The sequence below is a fragment of the Notolepis coatsorum genome (genome assembly GCF_963971535.1).
Source record: "Notolepis coatsorum genome assembly, chromosome: 20".
Lineage (NCBI taxonomy): Eukaryota > Metazoa > Chordata > Actinopteri > Aulopiformes > Paralepididae > Notolepis > Notolepis coatsorum.
The window spans coordinates 55,302,534-55,313,052 of record NC_140184.1 but is presented as its reverse complement, the minus strand read 5'-3'; positions in this window follow the sequence as shown (position 1 = coordinate 55,313,052).

The following is a 10,519-nucleotide window of genomic DNA, read 5'->3' as shown; positions in this document are numbered from 1 at the left end:
ACGACGTAATATTGTTCATGCAAAACCCGATCACTTCAATGCCTCAGCTTCTCAAGTTGATTGATGACTTTGGTAATCTATCGGGATTTAGGATAAATTGGCCAAAGTCGGCCTTCCTTCCACTTAATGCCCCTGCAAAGAATATACTCCCTCCAGAAAAAATACCAATGGTTAAACACTTCAGATGTTTAGGAGTTGAAGTATTCCCTACTATAAGCCAAACGGTGAAGTACAATTACATAAAATTCCAAGATAAGATCAAATACGACTTTGACAGGTGGTCCAAACTTAAAAACTCAGTACAGGCACGGATATCAATAGTTAAGATGGATGTTTTACCTAGAATCAACTTCATTAGCTCAATGTTACCGTTACCCCCTCCTTATGGTTACTGGAAAAAATTACACTCCACCGCATACAAATTTATTTGGAATAACAAACCTCCACGTATAAAAAGATCCACCGCACAGAGAAACAAAGCCGACGGAGGTATGGCATTTCCAGATTTTTACCACTATTTTAAAGCGTACTCTTTAAGACCACTGACAACCTGGTTTGATTCCCAAGCATCTGTATCCTGGAGAAACTTAGAAGAAAATATAGTAGCAGCACATAGACAGCAGGACATAGTATACACCATATTATCAATTAAGCAATGCGAATAGAAATTTGGCCCCCTTATTACTCATGTGATCCGGATATGGCGTGAAACACAAAAAAAATATTCTAACTAGGGATGTCCGATATTATCGGCCTACCGATATGTGATATCGGAAAATATCGGTATCGGTTTTCAATTTTTTTTTTTTTTTTTACATTTCTATAACCTTTATTTACCCAGGCAAGCAAGTAAGAACAAATTCTGATTTTATTTATTGTCAAAAGTATGCATAATGTTGTGTTAATTCCACAACAAGAGATATGTAATGTTAACACTTTAATCGCCGAAAACGCCAGAACTCGTCTTTCCTAGCCATGCTCATTCTGCCGAAGACGCCGTAACTCGTCTTTGATGTCAATATTTCAAAAATCTGTCATCGAAATCATATTTCCTTTCCGGAGCCCTGAGACACACTGCTGATCTCCTCTCAACTCTCTAGCGGTTCAAGAGCGCCATCTGGTGGCCGATCGGCAGATCGCCAACCGGAAATTAACCTTTGAACCGGTAGTGCTCATCCATATGTGGTCCGGCCACTCGCTATCGTTAGAGAGACTCCGTCTTGATACAGTGAACATCGATCGGTGCAAATAACTCGAAAAAACAACATGATTTGGACGTATATACTATTATACAACCTGGAAATGGATCGGGCATTTCTACATCCCATAATAGAAAAAATTCTGTTCCACGCTCATCTGCCAGCGGCGCGAGGAAGCCACGGTAAGATTCAGCGTTATATTCTAACGTGTTCGATATAAACTGCTATGATGAACATATGACCCACTCTGGATGAATCATCTAACGCTGCCCACGGAATTATAAACGATCCCCCGCCCATCCGGTCATCATCAGATGATACGTAGAAACTTCTAGAAGCACATCCAGTTGAATTTTTTTTATCTCGCACAGATTCCTACCAAACTGTATTTGATCATCAATATAATGCATTTAGGGCTATAAATCACGTTCTGAAGAAAGCTGCAGAAAACGATAAAAACATACTTATACTTTAGACCATATTTTAGTATGAATATGTGAATGAAAAAGTTTAACGTTGCTACACCCTGAACAATACATATAGGACATTGAATGGGCCATAATAATGGCAATTTAGCAATAGAATTAAAAAAGTTATAGCCCTGCAAAGAAGGGGAACTTCTCCATGTTAAATAGGGCTGGCGAGGGATGGTAAATTATGAATTTAACCCCGGCGATTAAAGTGTTAATTACCTGAAATTATTCCATTTTTTGGGGGGGGGGGGTAACCCTGCATATATCGGTATCGGAAATTAAGAGTTGGACAATATCGGTATATCGGTATCGGTAAAAAAGCCAATATCGAGCATCCCTAATTATAACCAACATAAATGGCATAGTCATACTCCCCTATTCAATAACAATGCACTCCTGATTGGAAAACGACCTATAAGATACCCTAAATGGGAAAAGCAGGGCATACACACATTAGGAGATGTTTTCAACAAACAGGGTTTTTGTAGCTATAAAGACATACATAAAACATTTTATCTCACCAGTTCCACATATTATTTTTACGCAGTTATTGGTTTGTTTGAAGGCTCATGGAGTCCCATTAAGGATACCAATTGAGCACCACAGATATCACAAATTCTTCTATGAAAGAGAGACATCGAGAGGTTTCGTATCTGATTTTTATCATCACTTACTAACGTCCTCGTATGGAATCCTCCCCCTAGACTCAGTCTGGAGGAGGGATATACCAGACTTGGAAATAAATTTTGATTGGCAAGAAGTCTGGGCAAACGTTCGAATTCCGTCACGTAACCCGGACCATCAACAAATTAATCTTAATTATATTCATAGGACATACCTGACTCCTATAAGATTGAACAGAATGGGACTTAAACAAGACTCCAGATGTTCCTTATGTACAAATGGGGATGAGGGTACATTTATGCACATGTATTGGGATTGCCCACCAGTTAAGATATTCTGGAAAGAAGTGTCCCAGCAATTATCAAATTTCTTATTTCTGAACATACCTGTACACCCTTCTGTATTGCTGTTGAATGATGTTTTTCAGTTTGCAGCCCCTATACAGCTAAAGAGACTACCGGTAGTTTTATCTGGTCTCACAGCGGCTAAAAAGCTGATAGCATCACGATGGTTTCAACCGGAAAAAATTTGTCGGAAGGTATGGGTTCTTACATATCTCGATGTGATTTATCTAGAAATATCTACAGCAAGAATTTTAGGTGTCAGTGAAACCAAAATTGCAATCTGGTTAGAAGTGGTGGAGAGAATAAAAGCTAGCATATGAATTGTAGTGCCTGGTTAGGAACGAATGATAATGGGTGGATTATCCAAGTGGGGGTCCGGGGGGGGTGAGCGAGCGAGAGCATATGTATGTAGGGTATTAGATAGCAAGTATTAGGTATATATCTCGTATACTACATTTATTTAAATGGTGATTTCATTGGATGTTTACTGTTAATGCTTGTGTGTCTAATTTTATGTTATGTTTAAAAAAAAAAAAAAAAAAAAAAAAAGCTGCCTGCAGGTTCTCCGAGATCATCAAGTAGACTTTGTCATTTGTTGAAACTGGGAAAACAGCAAACCTTAAATACTTAATGGTCACATTATTTGTTACATTAAACATTATGGAACTGCTTTAGGATCTCGGAGGCTTTCTTCTGAAACTGCTATGCTCCATTATATTAGTTTCTTGCAGAGTGAGAATAATTTCTGCAGATATAAAGGTGACAACCGCCAACTCTTTAAATATGGGACCATGTAAATACTACCTCAGTCTCATCTCGTCTCTGCAGGTCACAGCTATTCTCAGTAATTTCCTGTCTGTGTTGCAACAGCAATATTGAGGAAGCTGTTGTAGACATCTATGTTGCACTGTTTGAAAATGTAAAAAATTAAGAATTTGTACTTTCTTTACTTGCACAATGTAGTGGGTGGGGATCAGAGATATAGAATGCAGTATTGACATTTGATGCCTACTAATTTGAATTAGTATTTATGTTTTACTATCATTCCGGTTTACGGTATGCAAATCTTTTTGGTAATCGAAAAGCATGTTTAATTTCTGAGTGCCTATCAAGCAAATATACTGTTATTTCTGAGGCTGTGCAATACACCAGAGGAGCATCTATGCCCTGAGCGGGAGATTCGAAGGGTCAAAGTGGGTATCAAACAGGAGGGAAGACCGTCAGGTTTTAAACTGTGGATGCAAAACAGAAAAGGTAAAGAATTTAAAAAAAAAATTATAATAATTTATGTCTGCACTTTATGTGCAAATTTCATGTCTATTCTACTACTTATTGCACTATTTAGCTCTGTCTATTCTATCTTACTCTTTTTATTATTGTCTTTTTAAAACTGAATCAAACCATAAACAAGGTGGCCTGTTGGGATGTTATCCTAATGTAAAAAACTGATTTTATGTCTGCACTTTATGTGCTCATTTTCCTGTATTTGTTATGTTGTGAAGCACTTTGAACTGCAGTTTCTGTATGAAAGGTGCTATACAAATAAAGTTGTATTATTATTATAGATCACACAAGTGGTGTCATGTTCTTAAGTTGTGAAGGCTCATACTTGTGCAACTGCCAGTATTTGAAGAGATGGGCTTGAGCAGGCAACATCACTTGGGAGGTGGCAGATTTTCTGAACGATTGGACCGGTTAACATTTGAAGAGGTCAGACACAGACACGATAAAAGGTTGACTAATAATATTAGTCAACCTTTTATCGGGGAGATTCCAGGAGGTGAGTGCAGGTGTTGGCCCACAGCGTCGTGATTCAGAACATGGTGAGCCATTTAGCTACACTCACTCTCCAAAAATCAACATGAGTCAAAAAAGAAAAAGCCACAGTGTAATAACCATAGCCTGGGGCCATATTTCCAGAAACCAAGCCTCTACGTGGAAAACAGTTATCATGTGGGCTATTAGTAATAGGAAGTGAAACGTGTGTGGGTGTGTCTCAGAGTAGATGATATTAATTTATTCATTACTAAAACCTCCCTACCATCAGTATCTTGCAGGAACATCCAGGCTTCACTCTTGAGCCATCTTGTAATACTCCGTCTAGCAGCCACCCGGCGGCTATTAAAGGAACACACCAACATTATGGGAAATGCGCTTACAGTCTTCTCCAGAGGCAGACGAGAAGATATATAGCAAGATACTGAAATTAAGCTATCCAAGCTTAGCACAAATTAATGGAAGTAGGACAGGTGTTTTTGCCCAACAGCTACCGGTAGGTTAAACTAAGCTAAATTGCAGCCGGATAGTTTTCTACTGAACACAGAGAGGAAATTGGTATCTATGTTCTTGTCTCACTCTGGAGACAGTAAGCACATTTTGCATAATGTTGGTGTGGTCCTTTAAGGTCAGCAATCTATTGGTGGGCCAAGCCTGTGAATTAAAATATCACCCAAATGTTGATATGACATGGCATTCTTCAAAATACAACACGCATCAAAAATAATAATAATAAAAAAAAAGAGACACACAAATAAGATATAAAGTAAAACTTTATCATGACATACAAGTTTAAAGCCCTGAGAACCATATCTTTATATTACTAATGTGAACAAAACTGAATGTGTCAAACCACTTTGGAAAAGTGCTCCTCTTAAATACAATCAGCACAAACCAGTTTTACAAGCATTCGCATGTTTTGTCCTAAAAAAAATTTGTTTTGTTTTAATCAAAGAGAAAACTATAATATCAGTAATATCATTATTATCATGTCCATAATAATAATAATAATAATAATAATAATAATAATAATAACAGTACAAAAATATGCACAAACCCCACGGATCAATTAATATACGGAGCATTGTACAAGCCAAAAAAACAACATAAAACTGATAAATGAGGTATTCAATAACCTAGAGTTGGGCGATGTGCTCCATATTTAGATCGTCCTATTGTCACCCTGTGAGATTGCCAATAGCCGATGCAATCGCCCCCCCCCCCCCCCCCCCCCCCCCCGCTCTCTCTCCATCTCCCTCTCAGCAGAATTACCTGCAGTCTCTCTCTCAGAGCAAACAAACACGGCCACAATATATAACAAATAGTCTATTATTTCATGTTATCATATTATATTATATAGGCTAATATATATGGCTAAAGAAGCACAGGTGAATCTGAGCTATTTCACGATTTATCCTGTGGATTGGGTCATCCGTTCGTCAAGATTGTTGCATTGTTGTAGTTCAGCAAATACTTTGCGTGATCTGGCTGGATTGTCAACATGTTCTGACCCCAAGTGAGACTTGGGCTGGAGGAGGCGAGTGACGGAGAGAGAGAGAAAGAATGGCTGACATTCACTGCAAGAACATTAGAGCGCGACGTGGAATGAAACTCAGCGCAGTCAATTCCAAAAAACGTAATAAAAAAAAAGACTAGGTCTATATGCTTTTATGGCATTATAAAATGCTCTAGTGTCGAGTCAACTCAACCTTTAGGTTATTTATTTTATGTTGAGATTGTTAAAACTATTGCAAAGATGAATGTTGTCAGGCCATCTTCGCCATGGCACAAACCATAGACATTATAGGCTAATTGTAATTGTAGGGTGAAAGCTGGCAAGTCTCATTAAAACAACTATATCCAAATGTATGTTAATACAGTATACTGTATTATGTGTGTTTTGCAGTAGACACCTGGTGCCTAAAAACGTTTTGTGTTAAGGGAGGCAAATTAGTCTGACCGTACAGTCGCTCACGCCGTATATTGAAAACGCACACTTGAGCAGAAACAATTTTTCGATTTTCTGCCAATTACATTAGGCCTACGGTCTATTCCACAACCATGTTTAACACAAAGGCCATGTAACGGCACAGGTTGGGCTCAAACTACCCCAAAAATGTTCTCAACATTGTGCAACTGGTGATAGCTCTGAACGTCATTGATCCACAAAGTCATCATCCATCGACACAACCCTACAACAACCACTTGCATATGCACCTGTTTTTTGATTTTTAGTATTTTCTTTTTTTTTTACACATATCAGCGTAGATTTTAAACAATTTTCTTTTAAAAACTGAATCAACTCCAAAATCAATCGAGAGACGCGAGGTTCTGCAGACTTTCAACTTCACAGTTTCCTGAGTGATGTGACCTTGTCTGTAACTGAAGACGAAATAAAAATAATAATACAAATAAAAATAATAATAAAAGAAATAAAAAAAAGCGGCACAAAAATCCAAATCAGTCTAAAAACAGCATTCAGTGAAGTCACTAGAGCTTTGCATTTGCACTGTATGTACTATGTCCCTCAGTATATTGTGCATGCCAATGTCAGAACTTCAACATTAAATATGATCTCAGCCCAATGCCCTGAGGTATTGTGGTGGTCAGAGGTAGGGGGGTCTTCTAAAACACACACATGCACTCTCTCTCTCTCTCTCTTTTGTACACACACACTCACAAACATCCGCAGGCACCCTCATATACACACTCAATCACACACAAGTCCAACAGTGGTAGCGTGTCGGGAGCCGGAGCTGTAAACTGAATTTGACCCGAGGATCGGGGCTAAAAGACTGGAGCCCTGTCCTCGCCATGGTGTGGTGTTTCTATCACAGAGCACCGCCTGCAGTATTCTTCATGGCATGAGACTCCTAGGGTAGCGCATGGGGAAAACACCACCCCCCACTGGCATGTACACGAAACTTGCTCTACACACACACACACACACATGTACACACACATGTACACACACATGTACACACACACACACACACACACGTACAAGCACACACACACACACACACACACACACACACACACACACACACACACACTCATGCAAAGGCTGCAAGGCTACACTATCAAACAGTCATTGCCTAGACTGATCAGGTTAAAAACACAAATGTTGGTTTCTAGAACGAAGAGAGAAATGAGAAAGTGTTTTTTTTGTATCACAAGCTAAGTGATCAAGCTAACTCATAATTACAAAAAGGTCCATCAGAAGAAAATCAACACAAATAAATAGCAAACCTTGGTTGCAAAACCAATAACCAATAGCATGAATGATGATGGTTTCTTATGTCCGATTGATGTGAAAAAGATATTGGAAATGGTGTTTACTCTTCAAAGGATTAAGCTCGAGAGAAACAAGACATTTCCAGGTGGACTGGTGAAACGTGCACTGGTGAAACGTGCACTGGTATATCCTCACTAGCAGTTTGATTTTAAGGCAGCGACTACATCTTCCACCTTTGTTATAAAATGTGGACATGTGTTCTATAAAGGGACTCTGGCTATCCCGAAAGCACTAACAGAACTGTTTGTGAAGTCCCTGAACCCTGAACTGTGATCTGCACTTCAAAAAAAGGTCCACAAAACCCAACACATAACCGCGAAAACAAGCATTCACGTGTTACTAAAAACAACAAGGCTGCCCACCTCGGATAACACTGGGCTTAAAGGTTCCAAAACAGTTAAAATGCCTCACATTTAACACAGATTAAGCTAGAGGGGAAAAAAAATCCATTTCAATTAATGTCTTACTTCAAAATGTAGAGGAACTACTTGAGGGAGAGAAAATAAATACTGTTACAGTGACCTGAGACAGACACAGAGCTGGCAAGTAAACTGCCTCTGGATCTTCCAAGACCTGGGTCTAATTAAGAGCCCAAAGCTGTCTTTCACTGTACACAGTATAGCTCACTGGGGCATATCACTGAACGAGAGGGGTGGGGGTTTTTGTGTAACGGACCAAAGTATGCCAGCCAGGCCCAGGACCCCCCTCCCCATCACAAGTCGGAGTCAGAGGTGATGTACTAAGTTAAGCACGGGAGGAGCCACAGCCTCTTCAGCTGACAATCTTGATTAAAGGGACTTGAGTAGAGGCTCATAACGGGCCCCCTAAATGTCCTGCTACATTGTACAGACCACTAGTACGCCCTCTATTGGCGTGGCTCACCCAAGACTGTAAGGAGCAAGGTAGAGAGGACCGACTGGGCTAGTCTTTGGTATCCAGCTGTGCAATGACCCTAGAGGTTTATTAACGCAGGACCAGGAGATGAGGTTGTTAAAAATACTGGCCACCTGATTGTACACATGCAGGGCATTATTCTCAACAATGATGTCTCATTAAAACGCAAGGAGCAAAAAAATAAAAAATAAAAAACAGATGGGGGAAAAAAAGGAAACAGACGTTAAAACAAAGATTTACAAGTAAAAACAGGAGAAAGCAAAAGCCTGTCCCAGTTCAGCTTGGTACAATTCCCCCGAAACACCACCAGCAGTCCACTGGAACGTTTGTGTCAGTTCATTTCAGGGGGTGGGGTTGCCCACTCCGGTGTGACCTGTCCATCGCAGGGGGGGGAAAGTGGGGGTTCAGACCACCTGGTCAAGTCTTGTTGGCTTTGCAGCAATGAGGTATGTAGTGTAGTTCTCCTTTGACAAGAGTCTGATGAGGTATTCTTGGAACAACAGTCGCGTAGACTTGTGCATTCTTTCCGGTAATGAATCCTTTCTTTAACATTGCAAAGTGAGTCCCGTCGAGACGCCACGATGCTTCCTGAGAAAAGTGCCTCCTCCGTAAAGGAGAAGACGGGGTATCTTGAGGTCTGAGAAGGTATATATATATGCATGCCATACAAAACGTCAGGTCTGCCAGTGTTAGTGAAGCTGTTTCTGGATCAGTGTTTTTTTCTTCTTCTTTCTTTTGTCTCCTGTTTGTGTGGGATTGAAGGAAAAGGACACACACAAACAAACGGGGGAGCTCAGGTCCAATCGTCCAATCATACGGTGGGGACTAGATAAAATGCAGTGCTGCCTCCATAATTCCTAGACAGAAGATGGGGTGGTGTACTGTGAAGTTGGGGCCGGCTAGTCCTAAGATCTGTTGTTTTCCAATTCATTCTAGTATCTGCTACCTGTTCAAAGACAAGTGAGCCACAAAGGGTCACTACCGAGTAATGACCTTTCTTTTTAATGCAGGTATTGGTGCACGCTGTAGCTTACGACAGCTCTAATGTACTGTTAATGATTCCCAACCAACCCGGGGTTCTAAGAAATGAGGTATTTATGTGCCGATGTACAGCAGCATCTGATCAATATACCACTTTGAAAACACGTCAGGCGATGTAGCCATCTTGGAAGCAAAGCGCTATGGCGCATCGTCATGGCAACTTGAGCGGATCGAGGTCGGTGGTTGGAGGTTGGAGGTGTATTTGGGTGTACTTGAGATTCCACTGTGAGTGTGTCCTGAATTCCCCCCCTCAAATAAAAGAATATAAAAATAAAGTTAATTCAGGTTAAGTATACTACAGCTCCTGAGGTAAAGACACCACTGCAGGTTACTTGATTTGAGGTATGTAATAAAAATAAAAAATTAAATCATTCTAAAACACAAAATCGAAAGACAACAAAATGGCCACAAACAAACAAAACGTCCTAAATAAAACCTTTTCAAGTTCAGTTATGAAAACACCTGTCAGTGGGTTTTGGCTGCGCTCTTTGATTGTTTTCAGCATGTGTGTGTGGAAAAACGTGTGTATGTGTGTTTGTGAATGTGTGTATTCAATAGAATGCATAGCTGTGCACGTGGGCACATGTTCTCATATATATACACACACATATATATATATATATATATATATATATATATATATATATATATATATATATATATATATATATATATATATATATATATATATATATATATTGTACTCTGGCTTTGAGTGTTCATGATCGGAACAGCCAAGGTTGACAGGATCGATGAGGTATTTGTTGTGCAACAGTTAGTTATTCTTATGCGTTTCTCATGGTACTGTATTCACGCTGGGCCTGGCTGCTGGGGAGGAAGCCGGGGGACAGCAGTGGGAGCAGCCTGAGT